The 18,096-nt window shown below is 36.4% G+C and overlaps 1 protein-coding gene across 1 annotated transcript in view; it reads left to right on the top strand.

Annotated features, from left to right (window-relative positions):
* Positions 1-18,096, top strand: part of DMD (dystrophin) — a 2,251,240-nt gene that overhangs the window by 1,294,978 nt on the left and 938,166 nt on the right. The gene's annotated exons all lie outside the window — the stretch shown is intronic.

Below are 18,096 nucleotides of genomic sequence, written 5' to 3'. Positions count from 1 at the left end.
AAAAAAAAAAAAAAACAAACAAACAAAAAAAAAAAGAATTAAAGCACAACAGTGCTACTATAAAACAAGTATACAGTAAAGCTTAGCTACTTTTTTATTAGGCCATATGATATCATTTCATTAAAATCTTATAGCCATGCTCGAAGGTATTATGATCCTCAATTTATAAATAAGACAGCTCAAGTTTTGGTCGAGTGACTTCACCAAGGTCATAGAGCTAGAAAATAATGATTCCAAGTTACAAGTCAAATCTCTTCAATGCCAAATTTACATCATCCCCCCTTTCTTGAAATGTAAGATCCACATGGACAGAAATTTTTGACTGATCACTGCTATCTCCTTATCATCTAAAACAGTCTCTGGTCCATATTAGGTGTTCAATAAATATTTGTAGAGTACATAATTTCCTTCACAGACTCCACAATCTGGTGAAGGAGGCAGACATGTAAGAGAATTATTTCAGGATTCCACAGTTTATGCTGTAACAGAGCTAAATATAATGAATGGAGGAGGAATGAATAAGTTTGTCTGGGAGCAATGCTATGGCTATTGAAATAAGTCTTGCTCATGCTTTGATTGAAATGGTGGATATAGATCACACAACAAATAGCAATTAGATAACAGCTTTCTGGGAGAAAGCGAGGATCAGTGTTTGCCATAAACATTTCTCATAGCTAATGTCAGGTGTTTGATTTCTCAACATTTTATATCTTTGACTTTGATTTTCTCTGTTTTTATTTTTTAACTCCATTCTCAAGAAGTCTGCGCTTATGAGTTTCAACATCTAGCACTTCATAACTCCGTCATCTCCTCTCAGGCTTAGAGCTAATTCTGAGAGTTGGATTTATTGTTGAGTAATTTCTTCTTGGCATTTTATCTCTGAGACCAGGATCTGGTTGCTAAGCATGTAGACATAGAAATGCATTTCTTCATTGAACCCCATGGGTTCAAACTAGTGCATAATGAGCACAATGTCAATGTGATTATTTGTAATGGGGGAAAGGTTACCTGAGAATATTACACAACCATCCACATAGACTAACATTTTCCTCATGACTAAGTTTACTTAGCAAAACAAATTAAAAACAGAAGTTTGTTTGGCAGCACAGAATTGAAGGAAGACAACCAGATGGTTATGAGGAACATTTATCCAAACTATGCCAGAACTGAAAGAAATTAAATTCATTCAGTATAAGAATTGTCTAGAATAAGAGAATCCATTTTGTGTCAGCACTTCCCAAGTTGTGATTAATGCTACCTTAAGTTCAATTCAAACCAGGCAACATTTATCGCGTGTTGTGCTGGGTCCTAGGAGGACCACATTTTAAGAACTTACTGTAATCTTCTAGATCAAGTTTTTATTTCATTATTTCTACGTCATTTCTGATTCCTAGGTGTTCCTTGTTTTCCAATTTATCCCCTGCAGAAATGGAGGCAATAAGGTATCTATCTTATTGCTTATGGTGTTGATTATTTATCTTAGATTCTGTTTTGTGCAGTTTGACCTCTACCTAAGTAAATTACGTTTTCAATTGTATCTTGGATTGATTTATTCCATAAGTATTCTTTAATATTTTTGCATGAGGTCAGTCAGGTTTCATCAGACATTAGGAATTAATTATACAAATCTCTAGATTGGTACTTGGAGCTTAAAGGAATAAGGAGGTGGAATGTTAAATGAGGAGGAAAGAACCAGCAGAGCTGGGATAAAATTCATCTCTATCATCTTCCCACCTGCTTGATCTCTGGCATATAATTTACTATCCGTGAACCTCAGGTTTCTCTTCAGAAAAGCTGCAGGATTGTTGGGGGAAATAAGGCAATTCCTGGGCCTCAGTGTGTTCAAAACAGAGCATTAATTATTATTATTATAGACTTTAGATGATTTACATTATTTTAGCTTTTTGGCAAGACATATTTGCTAATACTGAGTAAAAGCACGTTGACTTTCTAAAACGAAAATGTGTATGTGAGGATGAAGAAAAAGAAAGTGTTTTGTTTGATAATATAGCATTATAACACTGCACAAAAAAAAAACGGTATATGCGGAGACCATCATCACTTGCATATGATGCATCATTGGGATCTCATTAATAAGACACTTCCTCAGACACTTCCTTTGTGTTCAATAAATTTTAGTTTCCTCCTTTCCTTCAGTTCAGTTCAAGAAGGACAGCAGCAACTTTCTTGTTGCCAAACCTGACAGATGTTTTTCGGTGCTGATTATACTCGAGCATTCTGTAGCAAATGCTGTGGGTGAAAACGCCTTCCTTCTTAAGGGAATTCAGCTTCTGTAGTATCAGAATCTCCTTGTTGAACGAACATGTACTGTCTAAGTCTTAGTAATCCCTCCTTTTTGAGCCCATTTTCTGGCATCTCTCCCTCTGATATTCCGCAAAAAGTTGGATTTTTCCTGGACTTTTCATATTACAGACTTTCCTTTGGTCATCCTCATCCATTCCGTGATTCCAGCTACATTTTCCCTCCATCCTGGCATCGTCTTTCTTCCAGACTTGTATATCCAACTGCTTCCACTCATACACTTCACATACCTTTTAATTTTTATGAGATCAAAAACTCAGCTCCTAAGCTTTCCCCTACCATCGAGCAGGGTTCTTGTTTTGCTTTTTTGTTTCAGACAATGGCACCACCATTCTCGAGGAAGGCACGTTCATTTATCAGGTCCTACCAAATCTACAATCAACTCTTTTGAATTTATCCACTTGTTTTCATTTGAACAGTCATTTCTTTACCTGGGTAGCCTGCACCTTCTACCTGCATTGATGCAGCAGTCTCTTCACCACTGGTTCTCCCTCCCTCTCCTGCCTCTCTTCTTGCTCCTTCAATCTATTCTCTATTCTTCATAGTGACTTTTATTAATGCAAATATGACCTTATAACTCCCTTGCTTAAAGACCCACTCATGTTTGTCTTTGTATCCCTAACTTCCGGCCTAGGGCTTAACACATAGCAGGTGCTCCGCAAATCTGTGGTAGATGAATGAACAAGTTGTATAAGTACTGAGTGGTCTGATGTGCTCTTTGTTGTATCAAGAAGGACATTTTGCAGTCAGGATAGCTACGTCAGTCCTTTAGTAGGCATTTGATAGCACTCGCATTATTCCTCAAGAGAAGATGGATGTATCGATTCTGTATTTCAAATGACATAACTTTTGTGAAATACGAGGCTGCCACAGTAATCTGAGGGGTCTCTCAAGTTCAAGGGACTCCACAGTGCTTTGTGTAAGGTAACAGGCTAAAGGGTTCAGTCTTAAACTTGCTTAAGACTGTAGTTCAGGCTTCCTATGGTGGGGCTATAACCGTGAATTACATCCTCTTTCATTTCATGCTGATAATGAGAACTACAAACCAAGGAGTATTAGGAAAGTATCCAGGTTTGATGCAGGGAAAAATAAAAACAACTGATAACAATCTCTAGTGTCCGCAACTTCAAGAATTCCTCTCTTCTTTACACCAAGCCTTTTTTCTCTGCCAGGACTTATTTGGTCTTCTACATGTTTAAGGGAGAAAAATGAGTTAACAGAAGAGGAGGTGCAGCATTTTTATTTACTTAGATGCTAGAGAACAGGATGAAAGGTATGAAAAATATGGAAGTCTCTCTCTCTCTCTCCCCACCCTTCCCCCGCTTCTCTGTGTGTGTGTGTGTGTGTGTGTGTGTCTGTGTGTGTGTGTCATAATACTCAACCTTTCTTTTCTTTCAAGCGTATGTTGTGGCAGAGACAAGTGTCCATCAAAATTCATGATCCCTCTTTCATAGTATAGAGTTCTCGCTAGGATCCAGCTGCAAGCCAGCAACTACAGTTCCCAGCCCCCCTGGCATCTAGTTAGAGCCATGTGACTAGTTGTGACCAATTGAATGTGAGTGGGAGTTACGTTGCAGGCATACCTTTTCCATCTTCTTTACTTCTCATTTGCTAACCTTATGGAAAAGATTCCAAAGACCTAGGAGATGAAAAAGCCTAAAATGGAAGGACTCAGAGTCCCTGAATTACTGGGTAGAGGAAAGCTGTTTGCAGATGGGAATGCCTATTTTGTGGTATTCTTTCTTTTCTTAAGCCACTAAAATTGTGGGATATCTTTGTTATAGCTACTGGCATTAACCTCTTACACATACATACAGCTATGTGCTACAAGGGGGAATAGATACTTTTTTTTAATAGTTGAAAGAGGAGAAAGAAGCATATTTAGGAGGAAAATAATTTAGTCTCTTCAACTGAAAAGTGTTTTATGAATAATATTTTATGTTTTGGCAGAATATTAAATCTCAGGCAGCTGAATTACATTAATTTTCAATTCTCAATATACGTTTTTGTCTTCAAGGTTTAGTAACACTGATGTATAACAGTTTATTTCTTTTAATTTCCAAATTTAAACATCTAAGTTTGCCTTCTAGGCAGAAATTAAGTCCCATTGTGGAATGAGATTGGATCAACACTTCACAAAGATCATTTTAGTTCTTTGTAACCTTAAATGAAATAAGCTAATAAAGCATTAAATTAGCATGTTGTAAAACTTTCTGAAGTTTTAATATGCTTCTAAGTGGCAGCTCTTAGCTTATTATCTCTAAAGCTAAAGTCAAAATAAACGTCTCAGTTGATGAAATGGAGATGAGGCAACATTTTATCAAATTTAACAAAATATTTTATATCTGAATTATAAAGTACACATTATCTATTAATTATCATATAAATGTATTTAACCAGACATGCATTTTTCTCTAATCAGTAGCCCTGGAGTCTTTGGACCACAAATGTGCCGTATCTCAAATGCTTTAACTGTGACATTTTGCTTTAGACTAGCTCGACTACTTCTACGGAAATTATACACTTCATTCACATTCATCCAGATGAAAAAAATACACGTAGAAATGATTACAATAACTAACATTGTGTAGGATTTCAGAGTTCACAACGGGTTTTTATATTCACTTTCTCACTCGATCTTCATGTAAACTGGTTTGGTGGACAACTGTCATTATCCTTTTTAGCTGGAGCCGCTGGGTCTCAGGGAGACTTCTTGACTTCTCAAGGTCATAAAGGTGTTAACTCTGACCGTGTTTTTTTTCCTACTGTGCCACACTTCTCATATAAAAAATCATATTGCAGACACTTTAAGAGAAGTACTTAAGAAAATAAATTCCTCCAGAGAGTTACATTTAAATTGTTTCATTAACTGCAGTGCATAAAGAAAGGAAAAGTGTTCCCCAACCCATGTAGTATTTCGCTATTGCTTATAGTAATATTCTGCACACCTAATATTGTCAGCATAATTTTCCATGTAACAAAATGTCCTAAATCAGCACTGTCCAATATAACTTTGTGTGATGATAAAAATATTCTGTCTCTGTGCTGTCCAATACAATAGCCACCAGATATACATGACTACTGAGCAATGCTAATATGGCCAGGGACACTAAGGAACTAAATTTTTATTTAAAATTAATTAACATTTAAATTTCAAAAGCCACACGTGGCTAGTGGTTGTCATCAGATAGTGCAGTTATGGAAAATTAGATTTTACCTCTTTAAACACGAAACCTATTTTTAATACTAGGATTTTTTAATTAAAATATTTCTAAGTGCTTTTAAGTGATATTAAGTCAAATGCAAGATTTCTGCTTTAATAGTACTCTCAACCCAGAGACAATCTTCATGCATCCTTATACATGTTCTTTGTTGCCTTATTTTAGTTTTATTTTAACATTAAATGCCTCTGTTCTACTTGACATTGCCTTACTTCAGAGAACACCTAGTGGAAAGAAACACACACGTGAGGATTTGAAGCTACCGACCAGGTTCAACTAAATGCACTCTGATTTAATTGTAGTATTGGGATCCCCTGTTACACTTATTGAAGAAGAAAAAGAAAGTTTGCAACCAAAAAGATGTTTGAAGGCAACCGCTCTTCTTGGACACAAGATCCCTCATAAAGTGGGGCTTTCCTGCTTTTTAGAGGCTTAATTTCTGTTCATATTCATTTCAGCAATAGTAACAATGATGATGGCGATGACGATAATAATAATGATGATGCCTAATTGTTGTAGTAATGCTTCTTCTGAGCCAGATATTAGTCAAATTACTTTCTCTACATTAATTCAGGCAATCATCACAGCAATCCCACAGGCCAGGTTTTATTATTATACTTATTTAGCTAGCAAATGATATAACTAGGTTAAGTTACTTGCCCAAGGTCATACTGCCAAGACTGGCTCTAGTGTCCCTCCTTCTGACCAGAGGCTATGCTGCCTATCCTAGAGCTTTTCTCTTCTACAATAGTAAAATAATATATTATTTGTTTGTTTCATACATTTTTTTTTTTTTTGAGAGAGAGTTTTGCTCTTTTGCCCAGGCTGGAGTGAGGTGGCGCAATCTCAGCTCACTGCAACCTCTGCCCCTACCAGGTTCAAGTGATTCCCCTGCCTCAGCCTCCTAAGTACCTGGGATAATAGGTGCCCACCACCATGCCTGGCTAATTTTTGTATTTTCAGTAGAGACAGGGTTTCACCATGTTGGCCAGGCCTGTCTCAAATTCCTGAGCTCAGGCAATCTGCCCACCTCGGCCACCCAAAGTGCTGGGATTACATGCGTGAGCCACTACACCCGGCCCATACACTAATATTTTAAGCAAAGTACACATGCATGATCATCATACTTTTAATAATTTCATTTAACTGTTTCCAAAGAATTTTAGTATGAGGTTTTCTTTTTTTCTTTTTGTAATTTCAACTTTTATTTTAGATTCAGGGGGTACATGTTCAGGTTTGTTCCCTGGATATATTGCGTGATGGTGAGGTTTGGTATATGAATGATCCCGCCACCCAGGTAGCGAGCATAGCAACCACTAGTTTTTCAACCCTTGCCTTTTCCCACCCTCCCTCCTTCCTCTGTAGTCCCCAGTGTCTATTGTTCCTGTCTTTATGTCCATGTGCACTCAATGTTCAGCTCCCACTTTTAAGCGAGAATATACAGTATTTGTTTTCTGTTCCTGCATTAGTGTGCTTAGGATAGTGGCCTCCGATTGCGTCCATGTTGTTGCACAGGCCACGATTTTGTTAGTTTTTATGGCTGTGTAGTATTCCATGGTGTATATGTGCTACATTCTTTATCCTGTCCACCATTAATGGGCACCTAGGTTGATTGCATGTCTTTGCTATTGTGAATAGTGCTGTGATGTTATATGTACTTTTTGGTATATTCAGAGAGAAATACTATTTTCCTCTTGACATATTTATGTCAATTTAACATATTTACGTCCCTTTTCTTTTTAGGAGCACCATTCTCTTCCTTTAACATTATAAATAAAATATTTTTTGCTTTTCTGTTTTTATAAGTGCAGTTTTATTGACAGAGTGAGATATACACATGTCGATATTGTGACTAGCTGCATGTCTTCTATTAGTTAGAGGTCTCACTCCAATGTAGATTATCAAATTCTGTTAGTGAAGAGGGTAGAACAGCAGAACTAATGCTGGTTTCCTTCTCTAGCATTATTTGATGATAAACTAAGATGATAATACTTCCCAGGTCTTAGATACCTGCAGTAGGACAGGCACCCTACATTTAATGCTCCTAGGAATCCTTCAAAGTGATAGCATAGTTATTATACAGCAATTGAGAAAACTGATGTTCATAAGTTAGAAATTTTTCCAAAGTTGCAAAGAAAGTGAATGGAAGAATTATACCAAGTTCTGGCCGGGCGCGGTAGCTCATGCCTGTAATCTTAGCACTTTGGGAGGCCGAGGCGGGCAGATCACGAGGTCAAGAGATTGAGACCATCCTGGCCAAATGGTGAGACCCTGTCTTTACTAAAAAATGGTAAAATTAGCTGGGCGTGGTGGCGCGCACCTGTAATGTCAGCTACTCGGGAGGCTGAGGTAGGAGAGTCACTTGAACCCAGGAGGCGGAGTTTGCAGTGAGTTGACATTGCACCATTGCACTCCAGCCTGGGCGACAAGAGCAAAACTCCATCTCAAAAGAGAAAAAAAAAAGAATTATACCAAGTTCTCTTTGATTCCAAGCCCAAACCAGTCCTTTTTTGCAATATATGATATTGTTTCCCTGTTTGCATTCCCCATTCTGTGTATCACCCATCCTGTGGCCTGATCAAAATTCATTTTCAGATTCTGAATTTATTTTCCATTGAATCTATATAAACTATAAAGACAGAAGATATATGTATGTGTTTATGCCCACGTTTCTCTTCCAGTGTCAACTGATAAAAATAGATTTCAAAGTCTCAATAACCTTTAATTCCTCTTTTCTCTTAAAAATTCTATAGAACTTGTACATGACATTCTGACTCTAGCAGATTTTAGAAAACAGAGAGGCCATTAGATATTCATACCTTATTATTCAGATGAAGTATTCAATACTCAATTATATAATTTATCTGCTTTGCATATTGTATGGTCAGATTGAGTTCCACAAAGGAGAGATAATTTTTAATATAGGCATTCTGTAGCTTCCCTAATTATTGAATTAGTTTAGAGCAAAATCCTTAAATTGTATAGTTGCTATGCTCAAATTTTATTTACTTGTCCATGTAGGCTATATTAAGATTTCATTGAATTTTGGTCTCTTTCTCAGTGGTGATTCAATATATCAACTCACCACTCAAGTTTGCCTTTGGGAAAATCCAGGCCCCTTTTCTGGATTTTTAGAGCATATTATAAAAAAGTGATTCTATGTATGTGTTGAAATTAACCACATCTCATTGCTTTTGAATCATTAAGGTAATGTATACCTACTACTTTAAAAAAAATGACTTACTTAGAAGGTGTCCATAGTTTTATAAGTTCCATTGAACTGGTTTATATGGTATTTAGAAAGAAAAACTACTTCTTTTATCCTTAAGGGTGAAAACCTGGATTTTATTATACAATTAACACATATTTATTTTTTATTATGAAATATATCAAAATATAAACGTGTATAGGGAGTTTTGAAAGTGGTGTTGTCCAATGGAAATATAATGTGAGTCAAATATGTAGTTTTTAATTTTCTATTAGCCGTATTAGAAAAAGAAACAGAGAAATTAATGTAATAAGATCCTTTAGCCTAGTATATCCAAATCACAATTATTTAAATATGTAATCAATATAAAAATTACTAATTATGTATTTAACCTTTTTCTTTACTAAGTCTCTGAAATCTAGTGTATATTTTACATTTATAGCACATTGCAATTTGCATTAGTCACATTTGAATTGTTCAATAGCCACAGGTGGCTAATGGCTACCATACTGGACAGCACAGGTTTAAAGAATAATATGAACATCTGTGTTTCAACATTCTGAGTTTCAAATAAGAAGCACGCCATCAGTATTTTGGAAGAAGCTCCCTATGTTACCCCTTGCTGATCACCTTCCTTCCCCCCAGAGCCAAAAGTAACCATTATCTTGAATTTCTAGTAAATAATGCTAATTTTTTTAAAAACGTATGTTCAACACCTGTATTTGTATCTTTAAACAGTAGCTAGTTTTAGTTTGCCTAGATTTGAACTTTATATTAAGGGAACCACCCCGTCTGTAATCTTCTCTGTGAATTCTTTTCTCTCAATACTGTGTTTTACATGTTTATGTTGATCAATGTGCAACTCATTGTATGTATATAACACAATGTATATATTTTACATACATATGGACATTTGGGTTGTTTTTATGTTTTTGTTCATCACAAACCACAACACACATGTATTCTTGTATATGTTTTATAGTGCATGTTTAAAAATTTCTCAACAATATTCACTAGTAGTATTGTCAGGTCATAGGGTATGCACACATAAATAGAAATGATTGATTAGCTGCAATTTGTAGTGCACACATATTTGCTGTGTAAGTGATCCATGTTTAAGACTGACTGAATTTAAAAAATATTTTATTGGAGCCAATCTAAATGAGCTAAGGGTTTGTATTGTTTAAATAAGCAAAGATTATACTTACTGAGCCAATTAGGTTGATTAACTTTGGATATATAAAATATATAGCTAGTTGTTAAATAGATATAATTATTAATTAGCATTAATTTTGTTTGTATATAAAAATTTCAAAATTCCATGACTTAAGCAAGGTAAACACCCACTGGGTGGCTTAAGCAACAGAAATGTATTTCTTACTGTTCTGGAAGTTGAACGTCTAAGATTAAGGTGATGACAGGGTTGGTTTCTAGTGAGTCCTCCCCCATTGGCTTGCAGATAGCCGCCTTCTCCTTCATGACCTTTCCTCTGTGTATGTGCATCCCTTGTAGCTGTTCTTCCTTTTATGAGGACATTAGACATATTGCATTAAGGTCCCACCCATATGAACTCATTTAACCTTAATTACCCCTTTAAAGGCCCTACCTCCACTTGCAGGGGTTAAAACTTCAACATGTGAATGGGGTTGAGGAGACACACTTCGGTCCATAACAGTTTCTGTATTCTGAAGACGGTCTTTAATTAACTAAACAGTTAATGTTACTTTACTGGGAATGTCTTTTGGATGAGGGAATAAGCTGACGATATGAGAAGGGTAGGTGAATTTCTCGTAAGTGTGAAATTGGTCGGGCCCAGCATGATTTTCAATCAAATACACTTTGGGGACAAGTAGGTTGAATCACTATGAGAGGTTTAGAAGAAAGCAAGTTGTAATTGCAACTTTTAATTAAAAGAAAGACAGGCTTTGTTGATGTGCCAGCAAGACTGATAACTGGCTTTAACATAGATAGTAAGGCAGCAGATTCAATCCACTGATCGTGATCTACTAGTAAATTTCAAAGCCTTATCCATTAGAACCACAAACCCTTTCCTTAGCCACCTTTGAGGTGGATCCATAGGTAAAATGAACATTTGCAGAAAAGCCACCATGTTTCAGAATTTGTGCTACGGCTTTAATATCTGTAATTTCCTCAAATCCCCACAGTTTAAGAATTAATTCAACTTAGCCCTATGAATAGGGTGAAAATTCCGAGATTTAACAAACTAAGTTATCTGAAGACAGACAAATAGAAAGAGTTGAGATACTCTATTTGAATGTAAAATTTTCAAAAAGTAGAATGACAGTGTCAGGAATTACAGTCTCAGTGTTGAATATAAGACTTAGGAACAAATTTGCTGCATGTAATTTCATTGAGATGGGACAAATTACAGCATACATAAAGAAGTTTTAGAACAAATAAGATAATTATTTTACAAGCTTTGAAACATGTGTAAGAAAGATATGAATAAAAGTATAATTACATTTGACTAAAACATGAATACCTTAAAACTGAAAAGCACTGAGATTATCATTATATAATTTTGAATATTCTAAAACACAATGCTTTGGGAGTACACTGAAATATTTTAGAATTGGAACTTCAGCTTATTGGCTTAAAAAATAATGTACTTTGTTTTCAATTCAAAGATTATCTTGTAAATTCAATTTGATCTATTGAAAAAATTATAAAATTAGGCTAGAAGCCAAAGAAGAACAATTATATAGCTCAAGATAATTAAATTTTCATGTTTGGCTTTAGAAATATATTCGTTGTGACATAGTACATGGTAATCCAGTGAGTCCAGACAAGTAGTTTTCTCTTTTTGTCAAAGGGAATAACTTGATGTGTGTTCAAGTTGCTCAAATAAAATTCTGAATGTGCTTTCTCATCACAAGAGAACAATATGATTTTTGAAATTATTTTCACTTTGTAAAAGAAAAAAAAAGCCCTCACAGAGAAAAAAGAAAAAAAAAAAGATGATGTTTTTGAAAAACAAAGTTAATACAGTTTTACAAATATTTTACCTACATTAGGGTTAATATTTTTCAAGGTGAAACATTAGATGCTGGACCTTGCAAAACAGGCGATCCTCCTTTAGATGAAACGGACACTCTAAGGGTTAATTCATTCATTGAGACCTATTGTGAAGTAAGCACTACGGAGACTGAAAAAGTTAAATGCAACTCCCAAAAGTTGCTAGAAGAGTCATGATATTCAAATAAAATAAGTACACAACGTATGCTGAAAATATACTTAGAGCCGTGCTAGGTGCGGTTGAGAGGTTCAGTACAGGTCCAAGGTAATAGCTGCTTCTCCTGTAGAGCATGTCTTCTCATTGGAGGGATAAGACCTGTGTCTATGAAATAGGTATAATTACATAGCTCTGGGACTCCATGTGCCGAAATAAATGAGACAGTAAGTATTATTGTACTTTAAAGAATGAAGAAATCATGACGAGAAGTAACAGTTAATGAATGTTTTCTAGAAAGAGTAGGATCTGAATTGGCCTTGGGTTGTAAGCAGAGTTTATAGATAGAGTAGTGGCTTGTCAGAGTCACTCTGGGTGCTTAAACATACAGATCCCCATGTTTCACCCAAATGTGTCTTCAGAGGAAAGAAAAAAACAAATGACTTGAGCTGCCCCGCAAAGAACGTGGGTGGTATATTGAGCAGCCAAGCAGTGACCAGAGTGGCAGGTCCATGTTGAGGGACAGAAGAGGACAATTAGAATATGATTAATACAAATTTACAGTGGGATGAGTTGTTAGCCTAAGGAGCTTCAATGTGCACCTCTGTGCAAAAAGGAGTCATTAAATGCTTTTGAAAAAGGTGGGGTGGGAACAAAATGACATTCTTAGGACAATTAGTTCTAACAGTATTAAGCATGCTGACTTATTAAGTTATGCACCTTGAGAGAGTGGAATGAGGGAAAAGGGTCTTTATCTGGAGTAAGACAGGAAGAAGCTAAGCTGTAATTCTTACTGGACTGTAAATTATGTGCAGATATATTATCTGTCATGTTCGTGGGCGTATTCTCAGTACATAGCACATGAAACAGGTACTCAATAAATTGTCAAATGGATGCATGGAGCAATTTCCATGTAAAATCTAATATTGTATAGTATTAGAAGGGGAAAAAAAGCATGGCATTATGCTAGCACAAATGTCATTTGGTATTGAGGATGAAACATTTTCAACATTTTGCAAAGCCATCCACTCAAACATTCTGTCACTTTCCAATGATTTTGAAGGATGTTCTTTCTACTTCTACCTTATTACACAATGAACTGAGTAAGATAAAGAAGTCATATGCAACAAAACAGAGGGAGATTTTCTGAAAGGCACTACCCCAGGAAGTTGTTGTACTCTTGCTTCATCTTGTCATCTTGGGTATACTTCTGGCACTACCTCCAGGCCAGTTCCTCATTACATATCTCATTCACTTCCCACATTTACACCTTCATCATCATCTATGACACCCCTTCATAATGTTCACCAAAAGTATGAAGCAGTATTTTAGTACTGACACAAATATTCTGTTTAAGGAATTGGATCCATGTATGTAACACATTTATCGAAAAGCCTCATTTAATACACGAATTAAAATTAAAATGCTGACACACTCAGCGTTAGGCCTCACCTATCTGGAAAACTGTAGTATCTGAGAGATGCAGATAGCCAAAATTGTGCTGTGGTGGGCAATTAATGTGAAAATGCAGGCTCTTTAAAAAATTTTAGTGTTTTAAATGCATGAGGATGTACCCCCTACATTTTTTTTTTGGCACAGCATGTGGGTATGCTTCATTAAAGAGGGGAAAGGCACAGAATTAGGGATGCTAGACTCACTGAGTTAATCATTTTGCTGCAGTTAACACATTTTAGCAGAGTGTAGGTTTTAAGGGTGAGAAGGAAATCAATGATGTTTCAATACAGGGTTCTTTTCCCATCCCCCTTATTTCCCCTTAGATCTCTCTCTCAAGTCTTAATTTGCCTCTAAACTTTTTTCCCAGCTTACATTCTTTTCTGAAAAATGCAATGACAATGACAATGTTTGTTGACCTGAAATATATTATAAAACATTCATAATTCTTTGAGCAGAGCTTCCAAGCTCCCATTTGCCTCTTTTATCTCCCTTCACCCCTTTTTGAAGGCAATGTGGTATTTAATTCATTTTTATTTATGCTTCAAAATTATTTAAAAACTGGTAATTGTATTTTTCCCTTTACTTATCAGTTGCTAGTTGACAATGAGTGTTTGCCCAAACAATAACCAATCAAAAGGTAAAAAGGAGATTCCAGACGTATCTGAGAAGAAATTCTTTGGAAAAAGCAGGTAAATGGCACGGGAATTCAAACAAGGCTGTTTCCAGAAGAAATACTAAATGGTCTCTAAATGCAAAAGTATTGCTCCCCAAGCATTTTATGGGAGTATAAAAAGCTCCCAACACATTTTATGACAATACTTCTACTCAATGACTTCTTGTGTTGACATATTTGTTGCACTCGACGTTAATATTTACAGCTCATTATCCCAAATATTTACTTAACTGAAGCCCTGATGTTTTTAAAAACTTTTCATCTGTGTTTAACAGCCCATTTTACAGAAACTTATTTGTTTCATCAGGCAGATATTTACTGAGAACTTGCATGTGCCTTATATTCTAAAAATGCTGATGATAAAACTGTGAACACAATAGATTCTCATGGTGCTTAATGGTCAGGGCTAGCACACACACTTGTGAAATGATCACTGATGATCAAAGGCATAAACACTACATTTGGAAGAAATACCGAGGGATCCAGAAGTATCTCGGAAACACTAGCAAGTATAGCAGATGGTAGGATTGGTGCTTCAAAGATCTTCTTGTGGAAGATGTTACGTATGTACCTTCTCTGTGCCAGGCACTGCTAGGAAGTGCTGGAGAGAAAAAGATGTGCTAGATACCGCCTCTGTCCTATGTGCTTGTGCTTTGCGGGGAGGTGAGTAGGATAATCCCAGTTCTCATGCAGCGTAATGAGTACCATGATGGAAATGCACTCCAAGAACTAGGCGGCTTGACCAGAGATAGGACATTTGAGAAAGACTTCACTCAGGTGGTACTATCTTAGTCTGGGTACTAAAATAGATGGGATAGATGAGTAAGAGTGACCCAGAAGCAGGAGGGAAAGGGAGGGGTTTTCAGAACAACAAGTGCGAGGACATTAAGGTGAAATAGAATATAGTAGAATTCCCAGATCCTTGTGATTGTTCTCCATTAGGCTAAAACAAAGGTGTTTTCTCTTGTTTAAAATTTCATGACTGCAGATTGCATAACAGAAGGTCATTTAATAGACCTCTAAACTGAAGGAATTCATGAATTAAATCACAACATATCTTCAATGGCCAGAGAAACCATCGCCTCCTTATGTCGACGTTACTAACAGCACCAGTACCTGCTGCTCAGGCCAGCTGGAGGGTTGGGTGTTGCTGCCTAGGTAATACTCACCAACTGATGTCCTACCATGAGTAGTTTTGCCAAGTTCCACAAACAAAATCTTAGTGTTCTATCAGGATCTAATGAGAATTACAGTCATTAGTTAAATAAAAGAACTATTAGATAAGGAGCAGAATGAACAACACACAATCCATCAACTTGGTGAATGGTATCAGATGGTTTGTGGCTGCTGGGCAGCTGTGCATCCAAGTAGACAGGGAGAATATATATGTCCTTTGCCTTATGTACTTGTTCCTGTAATCCAAGGGCACAGCAATCCAAGGAAACTGCTATAATAAGGTGTTTAGTGGTGAAAATGTCTTGAAAGCCAATAGATTATTAACGTGATGTTTTCAAAAATGCAGACGGAGAGTAAGTACTTTGTATCTAGAGTAGTAGTTCTCAAAGGGAGGTCCCGGGATCAGCAGCATTAGCAACACTTGGGAACTTAGACCTGCATGGGCCCCATTCCAGATCTCACTTGAAAACTCTAGGGGTGTAGCCCAGCAGTCTTTGTTGTGACCAGCTCTCCAGGGGGTTCTGACACTCCAAATGTTCAAGTTTCAGAACACTGAAATAGAGCACTGCTACTCACAGGCCATCATGCACAGCATCGCCTGAAAGCTTGTTAGAACTAGAAATTCTTGGCCCCGCCCCAAGCCTACTAAATCAGAGTTTTTGGGAGTACGGCCAAGAAAACTGTGGTTTAACAAGGTCTCCAAGTGATTCTTATTCATGTCAAAATTTGAAAAGCATCGATCGAACTGTTGGTGCTCAGCTTTGATTGCGTATCTGAATCACCTGGGGAGACAGTCGAGCGCTTCCAGGCCCACATCACATCTGGACCGAGTGAATCAGAATCTATGGAGGCAGGACCCAGACATCAGTATTTTAAAATGTTCCTTGAGTGATCCCAGAGTGTAGCTAAGGTTGAGAAACACTGTTCTAGAATTAAAGGATTAATGTGTTTGAGAGTATGTTAAGATCTTAGGCAAATCACAGGAGTGTTAAGAACTACCACCTTCACAAAAGGAGAATGTGCCTCAGATATTCTCGTGCTGCTTTGATTTTACCTTCAGTAGTCTTACCTATTTTGAGTATGCTTAGTAGTACTAATATGAGGCTTATTACTACTAATATGTCAAAATTTGTCTTTTAATTGTGTCTAAACGTTTTAATCTTTAATCTCTGACCCAACTAGAACTTTTCCAAACATGTTCATAATAGTCTCCACCTTGCCTTCTGACCTTCACTTATGTTCTTCCAGGATTCTTCGTGTGTTACTAGTAATAGTAATGGCAAGTGTTTATTGAACACTTACTATGTGAAGATTCTAACTGGCTTTTAATAATCACATCAGCTCTGGGAGGTAGAAGGTAGGGATCCTCCTTGCTTATCAGGTGAGAAAAATGTATTATAGAGAACTTAGCAACTTTTCCCAGGTCATAATATGTGACAGCTAAAGGGAGCATAGTTGTTGGAGTAAAATAAATCTACTATAGTTGTACCGAAGGCTCATATTGGTCTCACATACTTGACTTGGTTGAGGCCCAAAGGGTCGATTTCCAATGCTTGGATTCCTGGATATGTAGAGTTGTATTAAAAATGCTAGAAACCTATTATGTATCATACAATCACACATATCACCTAAAGTATTATGGGAAATGAATCTGTATTATTAAGGGAAAAAGGCCTGTGTGAAGAACAATTGAAACTTTATTTTAATTGAAATTAAGTAACATGCATCATTCACTAAAAGTGCACATTATGACCCCATGAATTACTTCAGGTCGCTTTGATTCATGTTACATACACTAACAAATATAGAAGAGTGATATAATCCTTCTTAATTAACTACTAATGGAAGTTTACTATTTAACTGCTTCTTATATAAGAATGTAAATGTTTTCTGAAATATCAGAATTTGGAAGCACTTTTAAAAATAGCAAAACTGATATGCACTATGATTTCCATATAGATTAAATTGAACTTGTAAATGATTTTATAAATTATAGAAACCAAGGGGATATTCAAATTAGATATTTGTCTAAATAAATCATATATGATGGAACAAATACTCATTGAGAAATAAATGTATTCCTTTTCTTTCAATTATCTAGGATTACTTGTTTATCTCTTCAGAATCAAAACATCTTCTGTCCGTTTTATTTCCAGTTAAACATTCTTCAGATTATGTAAATATGTTAACTTCCAATCCTCTTATTTCTGTTTATCTCACCACTCTTCTAATTTAGACGTGATCAATATCTTATCTTTTTGCATTTCATAGGCATCAGGATCCAGAATAATTGAGTGAGCTCAAGACAGCAACAGCAAGAATGATGTTTTCAGAAAACTCAGCAATCATTCGTTTAATAAATATTAATTGCCTACCAACTATAAGCAAAGTACTGGCTAGGCCATGTGGGGTATACAAAAATGTATTAAATATGGCTCATTCTCCCTAAGAACTTACACCTATTAGACAAAGTACATGCATAAAAATTATAATGTCGAATAGAAAATAATTACAGGCCCTAGAATGCACAGTTGAAGTACAATTTACATTTATTATAAAAAGAAAGATGAATTGGCCGGGCACGGTGGCTCACGCCTGTAATACCAGCACTTTGGGAGGCCAAGGTTGGCAGATCACGAGGTCAGGAGTTCGAGACCATCCTGGCCAACATGGTGAAACCCTATCTCTACTAAAAATACAAAAATTAGCCGGGTATGGTGGTATGCACCTGTAATCCCAGCTACTTAGCAGGCTGAGGCAGGAGAATTGCTTGAACCTGGGAGATGGAGGTTGTAGTGAGCCAAGATCTGGCCATTGCACTCCAGCCTGTGCAACAGAGCAAGATTCTGTC

Source organism: Hylobates moloch, unplaced genomic scaffold (assembly GCF_009828535.3).
Source record: "Hylobates moloch isolate HMO894 unplaced genomic scaffold, HMol_V3 SCAFFOLD_7, whole genome shotgun sequence".
In the NCBI taxonomy this organism is placed as follows: domain Eukaryota; kingdom Metazoa; phylum Chordata; class Mammalia; order Primates; family Hylobatidae; genus Hylobates; species Hylobates moloch.
This window is presented reverse-complemented; position numbering and strand designations above follow the sequence as displayed.